Here is a 25,419-nt window from a genome sequence, read left to right on the forward strand (position 1 = left end):
CAATCTAGCAGGAGATAGATGGTTCATTCTGTGGTTACACTAACCAAAAAGGCTCCATATTCAGGGAGACCAGGCCAACAAAAGAGTGACAGACAGATGCCTAATGAAAATCAGGATTTGAGGAAAGTGAGACTCCCAGCCTCCTTTCATTTCTTAGCTCCAAGTTATAATCCTATGTGAATAGACTCCAAATTGGTAGATTATTCTCTGGGGAAGCTGAATGTCCCAAGAGAACAGACCTACAGATACGGATATTTGTGTGTTTCTAAATAAACAAGCAAGTTCCCTGCTCGACCACCTCACAGTGAAGCACCACCCATAATGGAGATCCAAGTGCCTCGCTCTTAAATAGGAAAGGTCAACCAAGGACACCAAAACCTTTTAAGAAAATCCCCAGAATAACAAAGGAGACCAAACCAACCAGAAAACGAAAAGAGACAACCGAAAGAGGAGGAGAAAATTTTTTTAACTGTAATATTCTCTGAGAAATAAGAGAAGATTATATTCATGACAGAAGAACAGACAAAAATAGGTTGTTATAAAAAGGAACATTCAGAGAATAATTAAAAGGTCTTGAAATTTTTAAAAACTGTAGTAACTGAAATAAGAGAAAGTCAATGGAAAGGGTGAAAGATAAAGTTGAGGGCATGTCACAGAAAACTGAACAAAAAGATAGAGAAATAAAAAATAGGGGAGAAGAGGTAAGATCAGTCTAGGAAGTTCAACAATAAAATAATCAGAAAGAAAGAACAGAAAGGCAGAGGGGAGAAAACGATTTTTAAAAAATAACATTTTTAAATTTCGAAAGATGAAGGAAAGGAGTTTCCAGAATTAAATGTTGCAACCTGTGTCTAGCAAGGTTAAAAATTTAAAAAAAAAAACCTATATCAACGCACATTCATTTTGAAATTTTAGAACACAAAGGCTAAAGAAAAACTGTCAAAAGCCTACATGGAGGGAAAACAAAAATAACTCACATATAACCTATCTACAATCAGCTCCACTGTCAGCTAGAACACATCAGAACAATGTCTTCACAAGTCAGGGAGAAAATGATTTCAGTCTAGAACCTACACTCAGACAAATTATCAAGCAAGTGTGAAATAAAGAGTAGAATAAAGATAATTACAGAAAGCTCAGTTTCAAAAAATTTACTTTCCATGCACCCTTTCTTAGGAAGTAACCAGAGAAAGTATCCATCAAAAAGAGAAAGCAAACCAAAAAAAGGAAATCCACAAAATCAAAGAAACAGAGAATCCTGCACAGGAGGGAATCAAAGGGAAAGACTAGCTGGAGAGCAACTAGTACAAAAGGGAGCAGGAGAAGGCACAGCCCTGGGAAAGGGGGAACAAACAGGGGGAGATTCCCTGATATGCTTGACTACCGGAAATGGATTTTGCAATTTTTTAGAGTGTTTAGCTAGAATTAGCAATACGTAACATAGACAACTAAGCAAACAAAAATACAATTATATACGTCTCAACATGAATTATATCTTCAAAAATAAAATATGGCTTAAAAGCCAGCCATAGAATTATATGTAGGATGTGATACCTTATATGTAAGTTTTAAAACACAAAAATCTACCCATTATTTATTAATATGTTGTAAATGAAGATAAAAGTGTTAAAATGAACTAAAAGGATAAAAAAGTTTCATCATTTTATGTGCCTGGGAATAAGGAAAAAAGGACTGGGATCAAGAACAGAGAATTCCTACTTGATCTGTCTCAAAATTAAAAAATCAGGAAACAACAGGTGCTGGAGAGGATGTGGAGAAATAGGAACACTTTTACACTGTTGGTGGGACTGTAAACTAGTTCAACCATTGTGGAAGTCAGTGTGGCGATTCCTCAGGGATCTAGAACTAGAAATACCATTTGACCCAGCCATCCCATTACTGGGCATATACCCAAAGGACTATAAATCATACTGCTATAAAGACACATGCACACGTATGTTTATTGTGGCACTATTCACAATAGCAAAGAGTTGGAACCAACCCAAATGTCCAACAACGAAAGACTGGATTAAGAAAATGTGGCACATATACACCATGGAATACTATGCAGCCATAAAAAGTGATGAGTTCATGTCCCTTGTAGGGACATGGATGAAACTGGAAAACATCATTCTCAGTAAACTATCCCAAGGACAAAAAACCAAACACCACATGCTCTCACTCATAGGCGGGAATTGAACAATGCGAACTCATGGACACAGGAAGGGGAACATCACACTCCAGGGACTGTTGTGGAGTGGGGGGAGGGGGGAGGGACAGCATTAGGAGATATACCTAATGCTAAATGACGAGTTAATGGGTGCAGCAAAACGACACGGCACATGGATACATATGTAACAAACCTACACATTGTGCACATGTACCCTAAAACCTAAAGTATAATAATAAAAATAATAATAATAATAATTATTATGAGAAACAGTATAGTGTAGTGGTTATTAGCTCAATTCTGCAGCCAGACTCCCTGGATTCATACCCCTCCTCCGTTTACTAGTTGCATTACCTTGTGATGGCAGTGGCTGCTGCCATCATGCTAGCTGCAGCAGGGAGGGGCGGCTGGGGCTGCACACTCCATGGAGCTGGTGGGAGCCCTGCCCTCCTGCGTGGGGCTACAGACACCCAAGCTGCAGCTGTGGATCCAGGCCTCCCTGTGCTCTTGAAGGAGGCCAGGAGCAGGCAGGATCTGTCTGCCTGGGTGCAGCTGCAACTGCCTGACCTGCTGCTGCAGACCTGGGCCTCCCACTCCGTGAGGGAGTGGGCAGGAGCTGGGGACAAGCAGGAACCCCGTTCCTTCTGAGTTGGTGGGGCAGGAGCTTCCTGGGTGCAGCTGCAGCTGCCTTCCCAGGTGCAGGACCCGGGCGTCTCTGCAGCCTGCATCCTTGGGGGTAGGGAAGGCCCCCTGCCTGTCCCTGCAGGCTCAGGCGTGTCTGCTCCCACTGCCTGGCCTCTCTCTGCTAGACACAGTCTGAGGTGGAAGGGGGTGGGTCCCCAGTAAGGCCCCCACCTTCAGACCAGGGAGGGCCTGAAGGCTGGGGGCCAGGCTGCCAGTCCCTCCGACTGGAATGGGGACTTATTGTGCCTTTTCCAGACCTGCCGTGGCTGCCCATGGACCAATTAGCAGAAACTTCCTCCCCTCTGACATCCATAAAAGCCCTGGGCTCAGCCAGAGCAAGGCAGACGATGACCAGAGGATGGAGAGGACAGAGAAACCACCTGATGACCAACTGCAGGCAGGAGTACCCTCTCTGCTGAGAGTAACCTCTCTGCTGATAGCTGGAGATGATGGGACGACTAGCTGCAGAGAGGAGTACCCTCTCTGCTGAGAGTACTCTCTGCTGATAGCTGGAGATGATGGGACGACTAGCTGCAGAGAGGAGTACCCTCTCTGCTGAGAGTAACCTCTCTGCTGATAGCTGGAGATGATGGGACAACTAGCTGCAGAGAGGAGTAACCTCTCTGCTGAGAGTAACCTCTCTGCTGATAGCTGGAGATGATGGGACAACTAGCTGCAGAGAGGAGTAACCTCTCTGCTGAGAGTAACCTCTCTGCTGATAGCTGGAGATGATGGGACGACTAGCTGCAGAGAGGAGCTACTGTCTCTGCTGAGAGCTGCAGACTTGTGGCAGAGAGGAGCCACCCTCTCCAGGGCCTCCTCTCCACAGGGAGCTGACATCAGGAAGACCAGTAGCAGAGAGGAGCTACCCTCTCCAGGGCTTCCTCTCTGCTCATAACTAACACTCGACGGATGACCTGCCTACAGAGGGGCTACCCACTGTGGGTCTCCTCTGAGCTGTTCTAACACTCAGTAAAGCTCATCTTCATCTTGTTCACCCTTCACTTGTCTTCATACCTCATTCTTCTTGGATGCAGGAAAAGAACTTGGACAAAGGGCCACATAGAGGTTTCCGACCAGAAAACTGACACCCCAGAGATCCTGTACACTTGGGCATACTACTTAACTACTGTATTATTCATTTGCCTCATTTGTATGACAGTATCATTCCTTACACTGAAGTCATAGATTTTTGGGAAGATTAAGTAAGCCCATATCTGTAAAACATTTAGAATAATGCCTGATACATAGAAAATCTATTTATTATATATTTAATATCATTATTATTTTAAAAAAGATTAGAAACAAATTAACAATACTCAATTATAGTATATATAGGGATTTGTAATATTGGTTTCTGTATTTCTGGGTTTTTATATTTACTAAAATTTGTTTAAGACTTGAAAACAACACTGTGATACCACTATACACCTATTAGAATAGCCAAAATTGAGAACACTGACAATACCAAATGCCAGTGAGGATGTGGAGCAACAGGAATTCTCATTCATTGCTGGTAGGAATCCAAAATGGTACAGCCACTTTGGAAGACAGTTTTACAGTTTCTTAGAAAACTAAGCATACCCTTACCATACAATCCAGCAATAATAATCCTGGGTATTTACCTAGAGAAGTTGAAAACTTATATCCATACAAAAACCTATACATGGATGTTAATAACAGCTTTATTCATAATTGCCAAAATCTGGAGTCAACCAAGATGTCCTTCAGTAGATAAATGGGTAAACTGTGGCACATCCAAACAATGGAATATTATTCAGTGCTAAAAAGAAATGAATTATCCATTCCTTATCTATTTTTTCCATGAAAACACATGGAAGAAACTTAAATGAGTATTACTAAATGAAGGAAGCCAATCTGAAAAGGCTACATATTGTATGATTCCAAATATATCACATTCTGGAAAGGGCAAAACCATGGAGACAATAAAAAGATCAGTAATTGCCAAGGGTTATGGGGAAGGAGAAATGAACAGGCAGAGCAAGTATTTTTAAGACAGAGGAAAAATTTCATACAATACTATAATGATACACGTCATTGTACATTTGCCAAAACCCATAGCATGTACAACACCAACAGTGAGCCCTAATATAAACTATGGACTTTGGTGATAATGATGTGTCAATGTAGGTTCATAAACTGTAACAAATGTACCACTCTGGTGAGGGCTAGTGGGGATATTGATAATAGGGGGAGGCTATGCATGTGTTGTAGGGGTAGGGGACATATGAGACATCTCTCTACCTTCCTCTCATATTTGCTGGGAACCTTAAACTTCTCTAAATAATTAATTTTATTTTTTTTTAAAAAGCTGAGTAAAATTTAGTTAAAAAAGAAAATACAAATATTTTACCCCCAAAATAGCAATAAAATATTGTTCTAAAAGTTTAGATGAGAACTTCCACTTCCATTTAAGATGTAATAGCTGAGTCTAGATTCATCCTTAAACAACTAGAAAATTGGACAAAGTACATGAAACAATGGTTTGCAGACATTTGACAATATGCAGCACAGGTCAGTGATCCTTGAGAAAAGAAAAACAAATGAAATGAGTCCTATAATTATCTCAGATCATTGCTTTGTGGAAATTTCCAGGCCACAGAGCAGAGAGGGAGAACTAAACAAAGCCCAACATTCTCTCTGAATTGAGGAGAGTTAAGACTGGACTTCAGGGAGGTGAAGTAGCTAGAATATATGTGAAAGAACACTAGAAAGAGGACGACTGCACAGAAAGAGAGCACCAGGGATCCACACACGGGAGTCCTCAAATATTTAGCTGAATAGGGATATGCAGATGCATGGTCTGAAACTCTATGTGTAAAGCAGTTGGCCAAACAATTTCTGGAGCTCGCAGTGAATTTTAACTAGTTCATGTTCTCACCTGCCAGAGTGGAGAAATACATGATGCCTCATAATACATGGAGCATCAGAAAAAGTGTACAACAGGGAATTCAAAGGTAGCCTTTGTTGTGAGGCTAATTCTAGACTAAAGACTACCCTGAACTCACACTAATAAAACTTAAAAGTAAGCTTCAAAATAATTGAACCCCCAAGTAACCTAACTATATGAGAGAAAAAAAAAGTCTGACACTTTCTAAAACACAAAAGAAGACCTGAATTGAACCTCTAGTGATTTAAAAAATCAGTAGCTGAAATAAAAAACGCACTGAATCAGATTAACAGCAGATTAGATAATATAGGAAAAACAGCCAAAATGAAGCATGGAAGGCAAAAGGGAAAAAGAACAGAGCAAGTAGCCAATGGAAAAATACAAAGCAGACTAAAATTTGTGCAATTTAAGTCTGAGAAAGAAAGAAGAGGGAAAGAAATCCCCCACAAAAAAACGACTTGAGAAAATCATAGCCAAAATATTTCAACAATTGATGAGAATAATAAATCTACACATTCAAGAAGTTTTTAAAAGCCTAAGAAGAATAAATATGCCAAGAACCACACCAATGAACAGCATAATCAAACATCTGAGAGCCAAGGATAAGGAGAAAAGCTTAAAAGTGGCCAGGGAGGCAGGAGGAGATGTTACATACAGTGAAAGAAAAATGGAAAAAATAGATTCCTCATTAAAACCACCCAAGCCCTAAGAAAAGTGAATAATAGTATTTAAACATAAAAAGAAAAAAACCTACCTATCTACATTTTTATACCCAGCAACAATATCAAAATTGAAGGCAAATAAAGACTTTTTCAGAGAAACAAAAAGCTGAGAGACTTTCACTACAAGAAATGTTAGAGGTACATCTTCAGACAGGAGGACAATGACATCAGATGGAAATTTGATCTACACAGAGGAACAAAGAATGCCAGATACAGTAAATCTAACTTTTTTCTTTTTATTTCCTAATCCCCTTAAAGGATAACTGACTGCTTAAAGAAAAACATTAACAATGTATTATGATGTTCATAACATATGTAAAAGAAAAACAAATGACAACAATGTAAAAGGGGACTAAACATGAAAAGACACTCAACATCACTGCCTTTTAAAGAAATGCAAATCAAGACCACAATGAGATACCACTTTAACACATTAGGATAGTTGTTAGAAACAAACAAACAAACCAAAAACAGAAAATAACAGGAATCGGCAATCAAGCATATGAAGAAATTGGAACATTTATGCACTATTAGTGGGAATGCAAGCACTATGGTGCAGACACTATAGAAAACAGTTTGGTAGTTCCTCATAAAGTTAGACATAGAATTGTTATATGATCCAGCAATTTCACTCCCAGGCATATGCCCTAAAGAATTAAAATCAGGACTCAAACAGATACTTGTATACCAATGTTCATAGCAGCATTATTCACAATAATCAAAAGATGTGAACAACCCACATGTCTATCAAGAGATGAATGGATAAACAAAAGCAGTATATTCATACAATGGAATAATACTGTAACCTTAAAAAAAGTGAAATTCTAATACATGCTACAGCATATGTAAACCTTTAAAATATTATACTAAGTGAAATAAGCCAGACCCCTAAGGACAGATGAAGTATGATTTCACTTATATTATATACGAAGAATAGGCAAATTTATAAAGACAGAAGGTAGAATAGTAGTCACCAGGGTCTAGGGGGAATGATGAAGATGGCTTTATACATACAGAGTTTCTGTCTGGGATGAAAAAAAGCATTCTGGAACTACATAGTGGTGCTGGTTGCATGGCATTGGAAATGTACTAAATGCCAGTGAATTGCACTCTTAAAACAGTGGAAAGGGAACAATAAGACAGAAGATCAATAAGGAAATAGAGGACTTGAACAACACCATAGACCAGATGGGCCTAACAAACATATACAGAACACTCCACCCACCAATAGCAGAATACACACTTTTCTTTTTTTTTTTTTTTTTTGAGACGGAGTCTCGCTGTGTCGCCCAGGCTGGAGTGCAGTGGCGCCATCTCGGCTCACTGCAAGCTCCACCTCCCGGGTTCACGCCATTCTCCTGCCTCAGCCTCTCCGAGTAGCTGGGACTACAGGCACCCGCCACCACGCCCGGCTAATTTTTTGTATTTTTAGTAGAGACGGGGTTTCACCGTGCTCTCGATCTCCTGACCTCGTGATCCACCCGCCTCGGCCTCCCAAAGTGCTGGGATTACAAGCGTGAGCCACCGCGCCCAGCCAAATACACACTTTTCTGAAGAGCACATGGATTATTTCCGAGGATAGACCATACGTTAGGCCACAAAACAAACTTTAATAAATTTTAAAATATTGAGGTCATACAAAGTATCTTTTCTGACCACAATTGAATAAAATCAGTAGCAGAAGGAATACTGGAAAATGCGCGAACTTGTGGAAATTAAATAGCACACTCTTAAACAACAGTGGGTCAAAAAGGAAATCACAAGGAAAACTAGAAAATATCTTGAGGCAAATGAAACTGAAAACACAACATATGAAAATATGTAGGATGCAGCAAAATCAGTGCTAAGGGGGAAAATTATAGCTGTAAAAGTGAATATTAAAAAAGAAAAAAGACCTCAAATCAACAACCTAACTTTACACGTTAAGGAACTAGAAAAAGAGCAAACTAAATCCAAAGTTAGCAGAAGGAAGGAAATAATAAAGATTAGGGCAGATAGGCAAAATAGAAAATAGAAAAACAGTAGAGAAAATCAATGAAATCAAGAGCTGGTTCTTTGGAAAGATTTTTTTAAATTGGAAAAACTTTAGCTACATTTACCAAAAAAAAAAAAAGAGAGTGGACTCAAAACTAGAAGTTAAAGAAGGGACATTACAACCAATTTTAGCCAACTGCATACTTAAAAATGGTTAAGGTAGTAAATTTTATATGTATTTTACCACAACTGTAAGTAAGAAAAAGAAAAAGAAAAATAACCCTAGAAAGATGGTCTGAGATCAAAGAAGGCAAAAAAAGATACATATGTGAATAAATATAAATACTGTCTTTATAAAACATTGTTACAAGTTTATGAGGTTTTTCTAAGTTAGAATTAAAATTTTGATAAAATGACATTCCCCAAAGTTAGAATTAAATTTTTGATAAAATGGCACCACCCAAATTTTATGAGGCAAAACATTCAGATGAGAGGAAATATGAACATGTGCAGTTGAGGGGGATTAGGAGTTTTGGTCTGTGGACATTGCTTCTGGTTGGCATGTGGTATTTTTGTTGTTTGTTTTGGTTTTGTTTGCTTGCCTTTTGTTTATAGTAGAGTAGAGGTTTTAATACGCTTACAGGCTAAGGAGAAATAACCAGTAGAAAGGAAGAGATTGGAAATATAGGAAAGACATAGAATACAGAAGGAAAACTTCTGAGTATTCTATTCAGGAAGAACTTATAATCTAGACTCCTGAAAGGAAACATTTAAGATGTACAGGACCTTCCTTTCTCTCAAACCAAACTCATTGTCAGCGAGGACACAGTTCCATATGGAGGAAAAATCTGAGGCACTGCCCATGTACTCCTTAACATTATCTCTGCCTACTGCTTTTCAACATCCAAAAAAGCAATTTCTCTCAGAGAACTCCTGGCACTGATTTAGGACCCCTTTATCTGGGTAATTTCGATGGTATGAACTGAGAACCATCAAGACCAATTTATGCCTTCATAGCCCACACTCCCACCCCTGGATGTGAACACACTTCCACCACCATGGCTTGGATATTTATAATTTCTATAAGCTTATGTCAATCGACTCATATCAGAACAATTCATGTTATTTGTCTCATTTGAGCACTACCATGGACATATGGTCTTTCATAACTTGTAATTGATCATAGTCATTATTTACTTTTTTAAGCTCATCTTGTTATAGCTTAGCTCATCTTGAGTTCTTGTTATAGCTTAGCTCATCTTGAGTTCTTATAACAGCTTTTCTGCAAAGAACATTTTTTGGAAAATGGTAGCAGAGGACTGAATATGTTTACTGAAGATGTATGTTTTATTATTTCACATGATCATATGAGGTAGTTTAGTGACAGCAGTAAAGAAATTATCTCTTTTTTTTCAAACAGTGAGAGTTCATGTCAACACTTCCAATTTGCCTCTATTTCTACTAATTATGTTTATCTTGCTCTAAATTTGATGTACCATGCTATATATTTTCATACCAAATCATTTGTCCGATTTACACTCTTGCCCTCACATTTTAAAGTTTGTTTACTTTTCTCTTTTGACCTTTGGCTCTAACATTTGAATTGGCTCCAAAGTGTACAGGTCTGTGTGCATCTCCTCCATACCACTCAAGTACTGACTATTTAAAAGGAAAAAGCAATCTCAACCTCTCTCCAGAGAACCATCAGAAAGTACACAGGCTTAAGATAACTGGCATCTCAGAAGGAATCTCAGGCAATAAGTAACTATTGTAGCAAGAAATACAATACAGAAAATACAAGCTTCACAGGCTTTATATAAAAATCTCCTCTAACTCTTCATTTTCATGATCACCAGAGTCATTATTTAATTTGTATCATAGGTAGTTTTTGTTTTGAACTATTATTTCCTTTGGATAAATAGGTATTCATTTATCCAAATGAATTCCAACTTTAAAATATCCAATGAAGAATATCAGAAAATGGTCTGTCTGAGCAAGTGTGACAGGCACACCAGCCTCCATCCCACAGCAGATCCCAAGGTGCCCAGTCCTAGCTTCAGCTTCTCCTGTTGCAGTCAAGAAATTACCCCACTTGTGAGTGACCTGCTGGATGACACATGCCCATATGAGCCAAGAAGATGGGCCCACCAGCCTTCTTCCCACAGCAGATCCCGAAGGCACCAAGTCTCCACTCCAACCCCAGTCACTGCTGCTGGGTCATGGAAGGGTCTGCTGGGAGGCATGACCAGCTGGGACACTGGGACAGTCTTCTAGACTGTCTTCTGGAGGTTCTTGGTCAGAATCCCCACACAGCCCCCATATCCTCCTTGGATCTTCCCCAGATCTATCTGGGGTGGAAATCTGTGTCAATCTTGGAGCTTTTGAGAGACTTAAGGCAAGCCTGGGCTTAGAGGGTCCCCTACTGGTGAGATGGCTGCAGTGGTCACAGACTCAAAGAACACAACAATTAGTCTGCTTAGAATCTCTGAAAGTAGGACAGGCAAAAACAGACTGAGAAGACTGAAATACATACCTCATCTTTCAATGCACAGACATTGTCATACTTCCACAAGCATCAAGAACATTGAGAGAATATGATCTCAACTAGCAGACAAAATAAGGTGCCTAACCCTAAAGTGAGGAAGATGTGTAATCTCTCAAAGAATCAAAATAACTGTTTTAAGGAAGCTCAACAAACTTCAAAAATCACAGAAAATCAATGCAAAAACTTATCAAAGAAATTTAACAGAGAGATTGAAATAATTTTTGAAAGTCAAGCAGCAATCCTGGAGCTGAAAAATACAATGAATAAAACAGAAAATGCACTAGAGATCATCAAAAGCAGAACTGATAAAATAGAAGAATCAGTGAGCTCAAAGACAGACTATTTGAAAATACACAGAAGACAAAAAAAGAAAAAACTGAAAAAGAATGAACAAAGCTTACAAGATCTATGGGACAACATCTAAAGAGAAAATATTCATGTTATTAGAATTAAAGAGAGAACTGAGAAAGAAAAAGGTGTAGAAATCTAATTCAAACATATAATAAAATATTCTGAATGGAGAAAGATATAAATATCAAGATACATGAAAGCCAAAAGTCACCAATCAGATTCAACCCAAAGAAGAATACCAAATTCACAAAAGCCACAGACAAAAAAAGGATCCTGAAAGCAACAAGAGAAAAGAAGCAAATAACATGTAATGGAGATCTAATATTACTGGCAGCAAACTTCTCAGCAGAAATCCTACAGTCCAGGAGGAAGTGAGATGATAAATTCAGAGTACTGAAGGAAAAAAAATGCCAACCAAAAATACTGTGTTCAGCAAGGTTATCCTGCAAAAATGAAGGAAAGATAAAGAATTTCCCACACAAACAAAAGTTGAGGGAATTTATTGCTACCAGATCTGTCCTACAAGTAATGATAAATGGAGTTCTTCAAATCAAAAGAAAAGGATATCAATGTGATTGTTATTGTACTTGTAGTGTTTAAACCACTTATATCTTTAGTAAGAAGACTAAAGGATGAAACTAATAAAATTTTAATTACAACAATTTGTTAAGAGTTAGAGTTTCTTCAAACCAAAAGAAAAGGATGCCAATGTGACTGTTATACTGATATTGTACTTTGCTGTTTAAACCACATATCTTTAGTAAGAAGACTAAAAGATGAAACTATTAAGAATAATAATTACAACAATTTGTTAAAGGTTAGGTAATATAAAAAATGCAAATCGTGATACCAAAATTTTAAAATCTAGCGGCAGAAAAGAGCTAATGTGTGCAGAGTTTTTTCTTGGTTTGTGTTTTCTTTTTTTGCAATTATAGTTAAGTTGGTATTAGTTTTAAGTATTTGTTATAACTATAGAATGTTTTTGTAAGCTCATGGTAATCACAAAGCAAAAACCTATAACAGATAAACTAACAATAAAAAGCAGCAAATTAAAACGTACTACTAGAGAAAAACACCTAGCCAGAACAAAAGAAAGAAAGGAAGAAAGAAAAAAAGGAAGAAATTACAAAACAACTAGAAAATAAGCAACAAATGGGAGTAGTAAGTTCTTACCTGTCAATAATAACTTCAATATAAATGAACTAAATTCTCCATTTAAAAGACAGAGGTGGCTGAATGGATTAAGAATAAGATCCAACCATATGCTGCCTACAAGAAACTTACTTCACCTATAAAGATACACACAGGCTGAAAGTGAAAGGATAGAAAAAAATATTCCATGCAAATGGAAACCAAAAAAGTGCAGAGTAGCTATACTTATATCTGATAAAATAGACTAAGTAAAACCTTAAGACTCCACTGGAAAATTATTAGAATGGATAAACAAATTCATTAAAGTCACAGTATACAAATCAACATACAAAATCAGTAGTGTTTCTGTACACGAACAGCAATCAATCTAAAATAGAAGATAATAAAGCAATCCCATTTGCAATAGCTACCAAAAATGAAATAAAATGCTTGGGAATAAATTTAACCAAAAAAGTGGAAGATCTCTACAAAGAAAACTATAAAACACTGATGAAGCAAATTAAAGAGGTCAACAAAAAAATGGAAGGATATCCCATGCTCATGGATTGGAAGAAATAATACATAAAATGTCCATACTACCCAAAGCAATCTACAGATTCAATGCACTCCCTATCAAAATACTAATGACATTCTTCACAGAAATAGAAAACACAATTTAAAAATTTGTATGGAACCACAAAAGATTTGTAATAACTACAGCAATCTTGAGCAAAAAGAACAAAGCTGGAATCACCGCTCTGATTTCAAATTTTACTAGAAACGTATGGTAATCTAAACAGCATACTACTGGCATAAAAAACCTATAGAGCAATGGAATATAATAGAGAGTCCAGAAATAAATCTACATACTTATAGCCAACTCATTTTTGACAAAGGAACCAAGAACATACATTGGGGGAAGGACAGTCTCTACCTCATAAGGGATTAAAGCCTTAACTGTAAGACCTGAAACTATGAAACTACTAGAAAAAAACATTGGCAAAATGCAACAGGACACTGGGCAAGGCTTTTTTTTTCTTTTTAAAAAACAATTAATAGACTATTTTTTCAGCAGTTTTAGGTTAACAGAAAAATTGAACATAAAGTTCAGAGAGTTCCCATATGCACCCAACCCTGGCCAGTTTCTCCTATTATTAACATCTTGCATTAATATGGTATATTTCTTGCATTCGATGAGCCAATATTGACATTATTGACATTATTATTAACTAAAATCCATAGTTTACATTAAGGTTCTCTCTTTATGTTGTATAACCTGTGTTTTGACAAATGTATCTAGTGTTACAGTATCATAGAGCACTATCTTAAAAAAGTCCCTTATGCTCTATTTATTCCTCCTCCCTCTACCCAGCTCCCTGGCATTCACTTAGCTTTTTACTATCTCTGTAGTTGTGCCTTTTACAGAAGGACATACAGTTGGGCTAATAAAGAATGTGCCTTTTCAGATTGGCCTTTGTATCTTATCAATATACATTTATGGTTACTCTATACTTTTTTGTGGCTTGATAGCTCATTTCTTTTTATTGCTGAATAGTATTCCATTGTATGAATGCACTAAAGTTTGTTTATACATTCACCTGCTAAAGGACATCTTGATTGCTTCCACATTTTAAATAATTATCAGTAAAGCTGCTATACACATTCATATGCAAATTTTTATATCCACGGACATTTTCAAAACAGTTGGAGAAGAAGATTGCTGAATCATATGGTTTGAGTATGTTTATTTTGTAGGAACCTGCCAAACCAGCTTTCAAAATGGCTGTACCATTACACATTCCCACCAACAATGAATGAGAGTTCCTGTTGTTCCACATTCTCACCAGCATTTGGTGGTTTCAGTGCCTTGGCTTTTAACAATCTAATAAATGTCTAGTAGTATCTCCTTTTAATTTGCAATCAATTCTCTAATGACAAGTAATGTTAAGCCTCTTTTCATATGCTTATTTGACTTCTATCTTCTTCTGTGAGGTGAGTTCAGATCTTTTGCCCATTTTTCAATTTTGTTGTTTGGTTTCTTATTGTTTTTAATAAGTTTTAAGTGTTCTTTGTGTACTTTGGATAACAGTCCTTTATCAGATAGGCATTTTACAAATATTTTCTGCTAGTCTGTGGTTTATCTTTTCATTCCCTTAACAATACTTGTTGCAGAGCAGACATTATTTTTAATGAAGTCCAGTATATTACTTTTTTCCATGGATTATGCTTTTAGTTTTGTATCTAAAAAGTCATCACCAAACTAAAAGTCACCTAGATTTTCTTCCATATTATCTTCTAGGAGTCTTAGAGCTATCAGTTAATTTTTCTAAAAGGTGTAAAGTCTGTGCATGCATTTCTTTTTTTTTTTAATGTGGATGTCCAACTGTTTCAGCACCCCTTGTTGAAAAGTATATCCTTTCCCATTAAATTGCCATTGTTCCTTTGTCAAATATCAATTAGCTATATTTGTGAGTCTATTTCTGTGATGTCTATTCTGTTCTGTTAACCTATTTGTCCATTCTTTCACCAATGCCACACTGTCTTGATGACTGCAGCTTTATAGTAAGTGTTGAAGTTTTGTAGCGTCAGTCTTCTGATAATCTGCCACATTTTGAATTCATTTATCAGCTCCTGGAAATTGGATTGTTTACGTATTTTGGCCATTGTGAATAAATAATGCTTCTATGAATACTTTTGTGAACGTATTTTTTATTTCATACGTATAAAAATATATATGCACATGTGCTATATATATGTGTGTGTATATATATGTGTATATATACATGTATGTGCAATTCCTGAATCACAGAGTAATTCTATTTAACACTTTTACAACTATTAAACTGGTTTCCAAAATTGCTGCTCCTTCTTACATTCCAGTAATGGAGAAAGGTCCCAATTTCTTCCAATCCTCACCAAAACTTTTATTATCTTAGTTGTAGCCCTCATAGTGGGCTTGAAGTGGTATCTCATTGTGATTTTGGCTTGCATTTGATTTGCCTTTTTACTTTTTTAAATGTTTTATTTCCATAGGTTTTTGGGGAACAGGTGGCATTTGGTTACATGAGAAAGTTCTTTAGTGGTGATTTGTGAGTTGATTTTTTTTTTTTTTGGTGTACCCATCACCTGAACAGTATACATTGAACCCAGTTTGTAGTTGAAACACAGAAGCTTTTTATTTTGATGAAGTCCAATTTATGAAGATTTTTTCTTTTGTTGCTTGAAATTTTGGTGTCATATCTAAAAAAAATTGTATCTTTTGTTGCTTGTGATTGCTGTCATATCTAAAAGTAAATTTGAAGGCAAGATCACAAATATTTACTCTTATACTTTCTTCACAGTACTTTAAGTTTTTAAGTACTTACACTTAGTCCTAAGAATTTTTTCCCTTTTTTAAATTTTTGTATATTTGAGGGGTACAAGTGCCTGTTTCTTAACATGCACATATTCCACAGTAGTAAAATCCAGCTTTTAGTTTACCTATCACCCAAATACTAATCATTGTACCCAGTAGGTAATTTTTCAACCCTTTCAACCTTCACTCCTGCTTCCTGCTTCTCACCTTTGGAGTCTCCAATGTCTATTATTCCACTCTGTACGTTCATATGTACCAATGTTTAGCTCCCATTTATAAGTGAGAACACGCAGTATTTGACTTTCTGTTTTTGAATTATTTCACTTAGGATAATGTCATCCGGTTCTATCTACGTTGGTGCAAAAGACATGATTTTATTCTTTTTTGTGGCTGAGTGGTATTCCATGGAGTATATATATATATATACCACATTGTCTTTATCCAGTCCTCCACTTATGGACACTTAGGTTGATTTCATATCCTTGCTATTGTGAGTAAACATATGAGTGCAGGTATATTCTTGATATAGTGATTTCCTTCCCTTTGGGTATATACCCAGCAGGGAGATAGCTGGATCATATGGTAGTTCTATTTTGAGTTCTTTGGGAAATCTCCATACTGTTTTCCATAAAGGTTGTACTAATATACATTCCCACCAACAGTGGGAATGTAACACTTAGGTTGATGAAGACTTAGGTTGATGTTATATCTTGGTTATTATGAACAGTACTGCAATAAACATGGGAGCGCAGATATACTTTGATATACTGACGTCCTATCTCTTAGATATATACCCAGCAATGGGATTGCTGAATCTTATGGTAGTTCTATTTTATTTTGTAATCCCATTTGTATATTTTGCTTTAGTTGCCTGGGCTTTTGAGATCTTATCCAAGAAATCTTTGCCTATTTTCAAAAGAAAACATACAAGTGGCCAGGAAACACATGAAAAAGTGCTCAATGTCACTAATTATCACAGAAATGCAAATGAAAACCATAAGCAACACCATCTTATACCAGGAAGAACGGCTATTACTAAAAAGTCTAAAAACAACAGATGTTGGCAAGTATTCAGAGAAAAGGGAATGCTTATACACTTTACATTCCCACTGCTGGCAACAGGCCAGTGCCCCTCTGGGATGGAGATCCCAGAGGAAGGAGCAGGCAGCCATCTTTACTGTTCTGCAGCCTCCACTGGTGACACCTCCAGGTGCGAGAAGGCCCCAGGCAAATAGGGTCAGAGTGGACCCCCAGCAAATTGCAGCCACCCTACAGAAGAGGGGCCTGACTGTTAAAAGAAAAACAAACAAGCAAAAAGCAACAACAACAACAGCTCCAACAGTTCCCACCAAAACCCCATCCAAAGGACAGCAGCCTCAAAGATTGAAACTAGATAAACTCATGAAGATGAGAAAGAATTAACAAAAAAACTCTGAAAACTCAAAAAGCCAGAATGCCTCTTCTCCTCCAAATGATTGCAACACCTCCCCAGCAAGGGCACAGAACTGGGAAGAGACTGAGATGGATGAATTCACAGAAGTAGACTTCAGAAGGTAGATAATAACAAACTTCGATGAGCTAAAGGAACATGTTCTAACCCAATGCAAAGAAGCTAAGAACCATGATAAAACATTTCAGGAGCTGTTAACCAGTTTAGAGAGGAATATAAATGACCTGATGGAGCTGAAAAACACAACATGAGAACTTGACAATGCAACCACAAGTATCAACAACCAAATAGACCAAGTAAGTAGAGGAAAGAATTTCAGAGCTTGAAGACTACCCTGCTGAAATACAACAGCCAGACAAGATTAGGAAAAAAAAGAATGAAAAGGAATGAACAAAACCTCTGAGAATGATGGGATTATGTAAAAAGACCAAACCTGCTACTGACTGGGGTACCTGAAAGAGACAGGAAGAATGGAAACTAATTGAAAAACATGCTTCAGGATATCATCCAGGAGGACTTCCCCAACCTAGAAAGACAAGCCAACATTCAAATTCAGGAAACATAGAGAACACCAGTAAGGTACTCCATAAGAAGATCAACCCCAAGACATATAATCATAAGGTTCTTCAATGTCGAAATAAGGAAAAAATGTTAAGGTCAGCCAGAGAGAAAGGCCGGGTCACCTACAAAGGGAAGCCCATCAGACTAACAGTGGATCTCTCAGCAGAAACCCTACAAGCCAGAAGAAATTGGGGGCCAATATTTAACATTCTTAAAGAAAAGAATTTCCAGCCTAGAATTTGATGAAACTGAGTTTCATAAGCAAAGAAGAAATAAAATCCTTTTCAGACAAGCAAATGCTGAGGAAATTTGTCATCCCCAGGCCTGCCTTTCAAGAGCTCCTGAAGGAAGCACTAAACGTGGAAAGGAAAAGACATTACCAGCCACTACAAAAACATACTAAAGTACAAAGACCAATGAAGAAAGTACAAAGTACAAAGACTATGAAGCAACTATATCAAGTCTGCAAAATAACTAGCTAGCATCATCATGACAGGATCAAATTCACACATAACAATATTAACCTTAAATGTAAATGGGCTAAATGCCCTAATTAAGAGACACAGAATGGCAAGCTGGATAAAGAGTCAAGACCCATCAGTGTGATGTATTCAAAAGACCCATCTCTCGTGCAAAGACACACATAGGCTCAAAATAAAGGGATGGAGGAAAATTTACCAAACAAATGGAAAGCAGAAAAAAAGTAGGGGTTGCAATCCCAGTTTCTGACAAAATAGACTTTAAACCAACACAAATCAAGAAAGACAAAGAAGGACATTATATAATGGTAAAAGGTTCAATTCAACAAGAAGAGCTAAGTATCCTAAATATATATACACCAAATACAGGAGCACCCTGATTCATAAAATGAGTTCTTAGAGACCTTCAAAGAGACTTAGACTACCACACAATAATAGTGGGAGACTTTAACACCCCACTGTGAATATTAAACGGCTCATCAAGACAGAAAATTAACAGGGATATTAAGGACTTGTACTCAGCTCTGGATCAAGTGGACCCAACAGATATCTACAAAACGTGCCACTTCAAAACAACAGAATATACATTCTTCTAAGTGCCAGACGGCACTTACTCTAAAATCGATCACATAATTGCAAGTAAAACACTCCTTAGCAAATGCAAAAGAACTGAAACTGTAACAGTCTCTCAGACCACAGTGCAATCAAGTCAGAACTCAGGATTAAGAAACTCACCCAAAACCACACAACTACATGGAAATTGAACAACCTGCTCCTGAATGACTCTTGTGTAAATAATGAAATTAAGGCAAAGATCAAGAAGTTCTTTAAAACCAGTGAGAACAAAGAGATAATGTACCACAATCTCTGGGACACAGCTAAAGCAGTGTTAACAGGGAAATTTACAGCACTAAATGCCCCCATCAAAAAGTTAGAACTATCTCAAATCAACACCCTAACATCACAACTAAGAGAGCTAGAGAACCAAGAGCAAACAAACCCCAAAGCTAGCAGAAGACAAGAAATAACAAAGATCAGGGCAGAAATGAAGGAGATAGAGACAGGAAAACCCCTTCAAAAAATCAACAAATCAGCCAGGTGCAGTGGCTCAAGCCTGTAATCCCAGCACTTTGGGAGGCTGAGGCGGGTGGATCACGAGGTTGGGAGTTCGAGATCAGCCTGGCCAATATGGGGAAATCCCATCTCTACTAAAAATGCAAAAATTAGCTGGGTGTGGTGGTGCATACCTAGTCCCAGCTACTCAGGAGGCTGAGGCAGGAAAATCACTTGAAACCGGAAGGCAGAAGTTGCAGTGAGCCAAGATCGTGCCACTGCACTCCAGCCTCAGTGATAGAGTGAGACTCCCTCTCAAAAAAAAAAAAAAATCAACAAATCCAGGAGCTGCTTTTTTGAAAAAATTGATAAACTAGATAGGCCAGTAGCTAGACTAATAAAGGTGAAAAGAGAGAAGAATCAAATAGACACAATAAAAAATGATAAAGGGGATATCACCACTGACCCCATGGAAATACAACCATCAGAGAATACTATAAACACCTCTGTGCATATAAACTAGAAAATCTAGAAGAAATGGATGAATTCCTGGACACATACACCTTCCCAAGACTAAACCAGGAAGAAGTTGAATCACTGAATAGACCAATAAAAAGTTCTGAAATTGAGGCAGTAATAAATAGCCTACCAACCAAAAAAAAGCCCAGGATCAGATGGATTTACATCTGAATTCTACCAGAGGTACAAAGAGGAGCTGGTACCATTTCTTCTGAAACTATTTCAGACAGTTGAAAAGTGGGGACTCCTCCCTAACTAATTTTATGAGGCCAGCATCATCCTGATACCAAAACCTGGCAGAGGTACAACAAAAAAAGAAAACTTCAGGCCAACATCCCTAATGAACATTGATGCAAAAATCCTCAGTAAAATACTAGCAAACTGTATCCAGCAGCACACCATAAAGCCTATCCACCATGATCAAGTTGGCTTTATCCCTAGGATGCAAGGCTTGTTCAACATATGCAAATCAATAAATGTAATTCATCACATAAACAGAACGAAAGACAAAAACCGTGTGATTATTTCAATAGACACGGAAAAGGCCTTTGATAAAATTCAACATCCCTTCATGTTAAAAACTCTCAATAAACTAGGTATTGATGGAAGACACCTCAAAATAATAAGAGTCATTTATAACAAACCTATAGCCAATATCATACCGAGTGGGAAAATCTGGAAGCATTCTTCTTGAAAACTGGCACAAGACAAGGATGCCCTCTCTCACCATTCCTATTTAACATAGTATTGGAAGTTTTGGCCAGAGCAATCAGGCAAGAGAAAGAAATAAACATATTCAAATAGGAAGAGAAGAAGTCAAACTGTCTCTGCTTGCAGATGACATTATCTTATATCTAGAAAACTCCATCGTCTCAGCCCAAAAGCTTCTTAAGCTGATAAGCAACTTCAGCAAAGTCTCAGGATACAAAATCAAAGTGCAAAAATCACAAGCATTCCTATATATCAACAATAAACAAGCAGAGAACCAAATCATGAATGAACACCCATTCACAGTTGCTACAAAGAAAATAAAATACCTAGGAAGACAGCTAACAAGGAATGCGAAGGACCTCTTCAAGGAGAACTACAAACCACTGCTCAAGGAAATAAGAGAGAACACAAACAAAGGGAAAAACATTCCATGCTCATGGAAGGAAGAATCAATATTGCGAAAATGGCCATACTGCCCAAAGTAACTTATAGATACAATGCTATTCCCATTAAACTACCATTGTCATTCTTCACAGAATTAGAAAAAACTACTTTAAAATTCATGTGAAACCGAAAAAGAGCCTGTATAGCCAAGACAATCCTAAGCAAAAAGAGTGAAGCTGGAGGCATCACACTACCTGATTTCAAACTATGCTGTAAGGCTATAGTAACCAAAGCATCATGATACTGGTATAAAAACAGACACATAGACCAATGGAACAGTATAGAAATCTCAGAAGTAAGACCACACATCTACACCATCTGATCTTTAACAAACCTGACAGCAATAAGCTATAGGGAAACGGTTCCCGATTTAATAAATGGTGGTTGGAAGAAATATCTAGCCATATGCAGAAAGTTGAAACTGGACCCCTTGCTTACACCTTATACAAAAATTAACTCAAGATGGATTAAAGACTTAAATATAAAACCCCAAACTATAAAAACCCTAGAAGAAAATCTAGGCAATACCATTCAGGACATAGGCACAGGCAAATATTTCCTAACAAAAATATCAAAAGCAATTGCAACAAGAGCGAAAATTGATAAATTCGATCTAATTAAACTAAAGAGCTTCTGCACAGCAAAAGAAACTATCATCAGAGTGAACAGGCAGCCTACAGAATGGGAGAAAATTTTTGCAATATATTCATCTGACAAAGGGCTGATACTCAGAATCCACAAGAAACATAAACAAATTTACAAGAAAAAAACAACCCCATTAAAGAGTGGGCAAAGGACATGAACAGACATTTCTCAAAAGAAGACATTTATGCAGCCAACAAACATGAAAAAAAGCCCAACGTCACTGATCATTACAGAAACGCAAATCAAAACCACAATGAGATACCATCTCACGCCAGTCAGAATGGCAAGTATTAAAGTCAAGAAACAACAGATGCTGGTGAGGCTGTGAAGAAAGAGGAACGCTTTTACACTGTTGGTGGGAATGTAAATTAGTTCAACTATTATGGAAGACAGCGTGGTGATTCCTCAAAGACTTAGAACCAGAAATACCATTTCACCCAGCAATCCCATTACTAGGTATATACCCAAAGGAATATAAACCATTCTATTATAAAGATACACGCAAGCGTATGTCATTGCAGCACTATTCACAATAGCAAAGGCATGGAATCAACCAAAACGCCCATCAATGATAGACTGGATAAAGAAAATGTAGCACATATACACCACGGAATACTATGCAGCCATAAAAAGGAATGAGATCGTGTCCTTTTCAGAGACATGGACGAAGCTAGAAGCCACTATCCTCAGTAAACTAATGCATGAACAGAAAACTAAACAACGCGTGTTATTACTTATAAGTGGGAGCAGAACAATGAGAACACATGGACACAAAGAGAGGAACAACACACACTGGGGCCTGTGAGGGTGGGGGTGGTGTGCAGTGGGAGGAAGAGCATCAGGATAAATAGCTAATTCCTGAGGGGCTTAATACCTAGGTGATGGGTTGATAGGTGCAGCAAAGCACGGTGGCACACATTTACTTATGTAACAAAGCTGTACTTCCTGCACATGTACCCCAGAACTTAAAATAAAAATTAAATTAAAAAATAAAAAAACATAAAATTTTATCTTTTTTATTATACTTTAAGTTCTGGAATACCTGTGCAGAATGTGCAGGTTTGTTACATAGGTATACACGTGCTATGGTGGTTTGCTGCACCCATCAACCCATCATCTAGTTTTTAAGCCCCACATGGATTAGATATTTGTCCTAATGCTCTCCCTCTTCTTGCCCCCCACCCTGCAACAGGCCCCTGTGTGTGATATTCCCCTCCCTGTGTCCATGTGTTCTCACTGTTCAACTCCCACTTATGAGTGAGAACATGTGGTGTTTGGTTTTCTGTTCCTGTGTTCGTTAGCTGAGAATGATGGTTTCCAGTTTCATCCATGTCCCTAAAAAGAACATGAACTCATTCTTTTTTATGGCTACATAGTATTCCATGGTGTATATGTGCCACATTTTCTTTATCCAGTCTATCATTGATGGACATTTGGGTTGGTTCCAAGTCTTTGCTATTGTAAATAGTGCTGCAATAAACATACAGGGTGCATGAGTCTTTATAATGGAATGATTTATAATCCTTTGGGTATATACCCAGTACTGGGATTGATGGGTCAAATGGTATTTCTGGTTCTAGACCCTTAAGGAATCATCACACTGTCTTCCACAATGGTTGAACTAATTTACACTCCCACCAACAGTGTAAAAGTGTTCCTATTTCTCCACATCCTCTCCAGCATCTGTTGTTTCCTGACTTTTTAATGATCACCGTTCTAACTGGCGTGAGATAGTATCTCATTGTGGTTTTGATTTGCATTTCTTTAACGACCAGTGATGATGAGCTTTTTTTCGTATGTTTGTTGGATGCATAAATGTCTTCTTCTGAGAAGTATCTGTTCATATCCTTTGCCCACTTTTTGATAGGGCTGTTTGTTTTTTTCTTGTAAATTTGTAAGTTCCTTTTAAATTCTGGATATTAACCCTTTGTCAGACGGGTAGATTGTAAAAATTATCCCCCATTCTGTAGGTTGCCTGTTCACTCTGATGATAGTTTCTTTTGCTGTGCAGAAGCTCTTTAGTTTAATTAGATCCCACTTGTCAATTTTGGCTTTTGTTGCCATTGCTTTTGGTGTTTTAGTCATGAAGTCTTTGCCCATGCCTGTGTCCTGAATGGTATTGCCTAGGTTTTTTTCTAGGGTTTTTATGGTTTGGGGTTTGACATTTAATTCTTTAATCCATCTTCAGTTAATTTTTGTATAAGGTGTAAGGAAGGCGTCCAGTTTCAATTTTCTGCTTATGGTTAGCCAGTTTTCCCAGTACCATTTATTAAATAAGGAATTCTTTCCCCATTGCTTGTTTTTGTCAGTTTGTCGAAGATCAAATGATTGTAGACGTGTGGTCTTATTTCTGAGGCCTCTGTTCTGTTCCATTGGGCTATATATCTGTTTTGGTACCAGTATCATGTTGTTTTGGTTAATGTAGCCTTGTAGTATAGTTTGATGTCTGGTAGCATGATGCCTCCAGCTTTGTTCTTTTGCTTAGGACTGTCTTGGCTAAACAGGCCCTTTTTTGGCTCCATAAGAAATTTAAAGCAGTTTTATCTAATTCTGTGAAGAAAGTCTATGGTAGCTTGATGAGAATAGCATTGAATCTATAAATTAGTTTGGGCAGTATGGCCATATTCACGACATTGCTTCTTCCTATCCATGAACATGGAATGTTTTTCCATTTGTTTGTGTCCTCTCTTATTTCCTTGAGGATTGGTTTATAGCTCTCCTTGAAGAGGTCCTTCACATCCCTTGTAAGTTATATTCCCAGGTATTTTATTCTCTTTGTAACAATTGTGAATGGAAGTTCCCTCATGATTTGTCTCTCTATTATTGGTGTATAGGAATGCTTGTGATTTTTGCACATTGATTTTGTATTCTGAGATTTTGCTGAAGTTGCTTATCAGCTTAAGGAGTTTTTGGGCTGAGATGATGGGGTTTTCAAAATATACAATCATCTGCAAACAGAGGCAATTTGACTTCCTCTCTTTCTATTTGAATACCCTTCATCTCAGAGGGGCACCTACCTGATGCAAGCCAGAGCTCTTCGGTATGAGGTATCTGTTGACCCCTGCTGGGAGGTATCTCCCAGCCAGGAGGCACAGGGGTCAGGGACCCACTTGAGGAGGCAGTCTTTCCCTTAGCAGAGCTCGAGCACTGTGCTGGGAGATCCGCTGCTCTCTTCAGAGCCAGCAGGCAGGAATGTTTAAGTCTGCTGCAGTTATGCCCACAGCCTGCCCTTCCCCCAGGCACTCTGTCCCAGGGAGATGAGAGTTTTATCTATAAGCCCCTGACAGGCTGCTGCCTTCCTTTCAGAGATGCCCTACCCAGTGAGGAGGAATCTAGAGAGGCAGTCTCACCACAGCAACTTTGCTGTTCTGCAGTGAGCTCCACCCAGTCCGAACTTCCCAGTAGCTTTGTTTACACTGTGAGGGGTAAGCCACCTACTTGAGCCCCAGTGATGGTGGATGCCCCTCCCCCTACCAAGCTCAAGCATCCCAGGTCGACTTCAGACTGCTGTGCTGGCAGCCAGAATTTCAAGCCAGTAGTTCTTAGCTTGCTGGGCTTTGTGGGAGTGGGACCTGCTGAGTAAGACCACTTGGCTCCCTGGCTTCAGCCCCCTTTCCAGGGGAGTGAATGGTTCTGTCCCACTGGGGTTCCAGGTGCCACTGGGGTATGAAAAAAAAACTCCTGCAGCTAGCTCTGTATCTGCCCAAACAGCCA

Source organism: Nomascus leucogenys, chromosome 15 (assembly GCF_006542625.1).
Source record: "Nomascus leucogenys isolate Asia chromosome 15, Asia_NLE_v1, whole genome shotgun sequence".
In the NCBI taxonomy this organism is placed as follows: Eukaryota; Metazoa; Chordata; class Mammalia; order Primates; family Hylobatidae; genus Nomascus; species Nomascus leucogenys.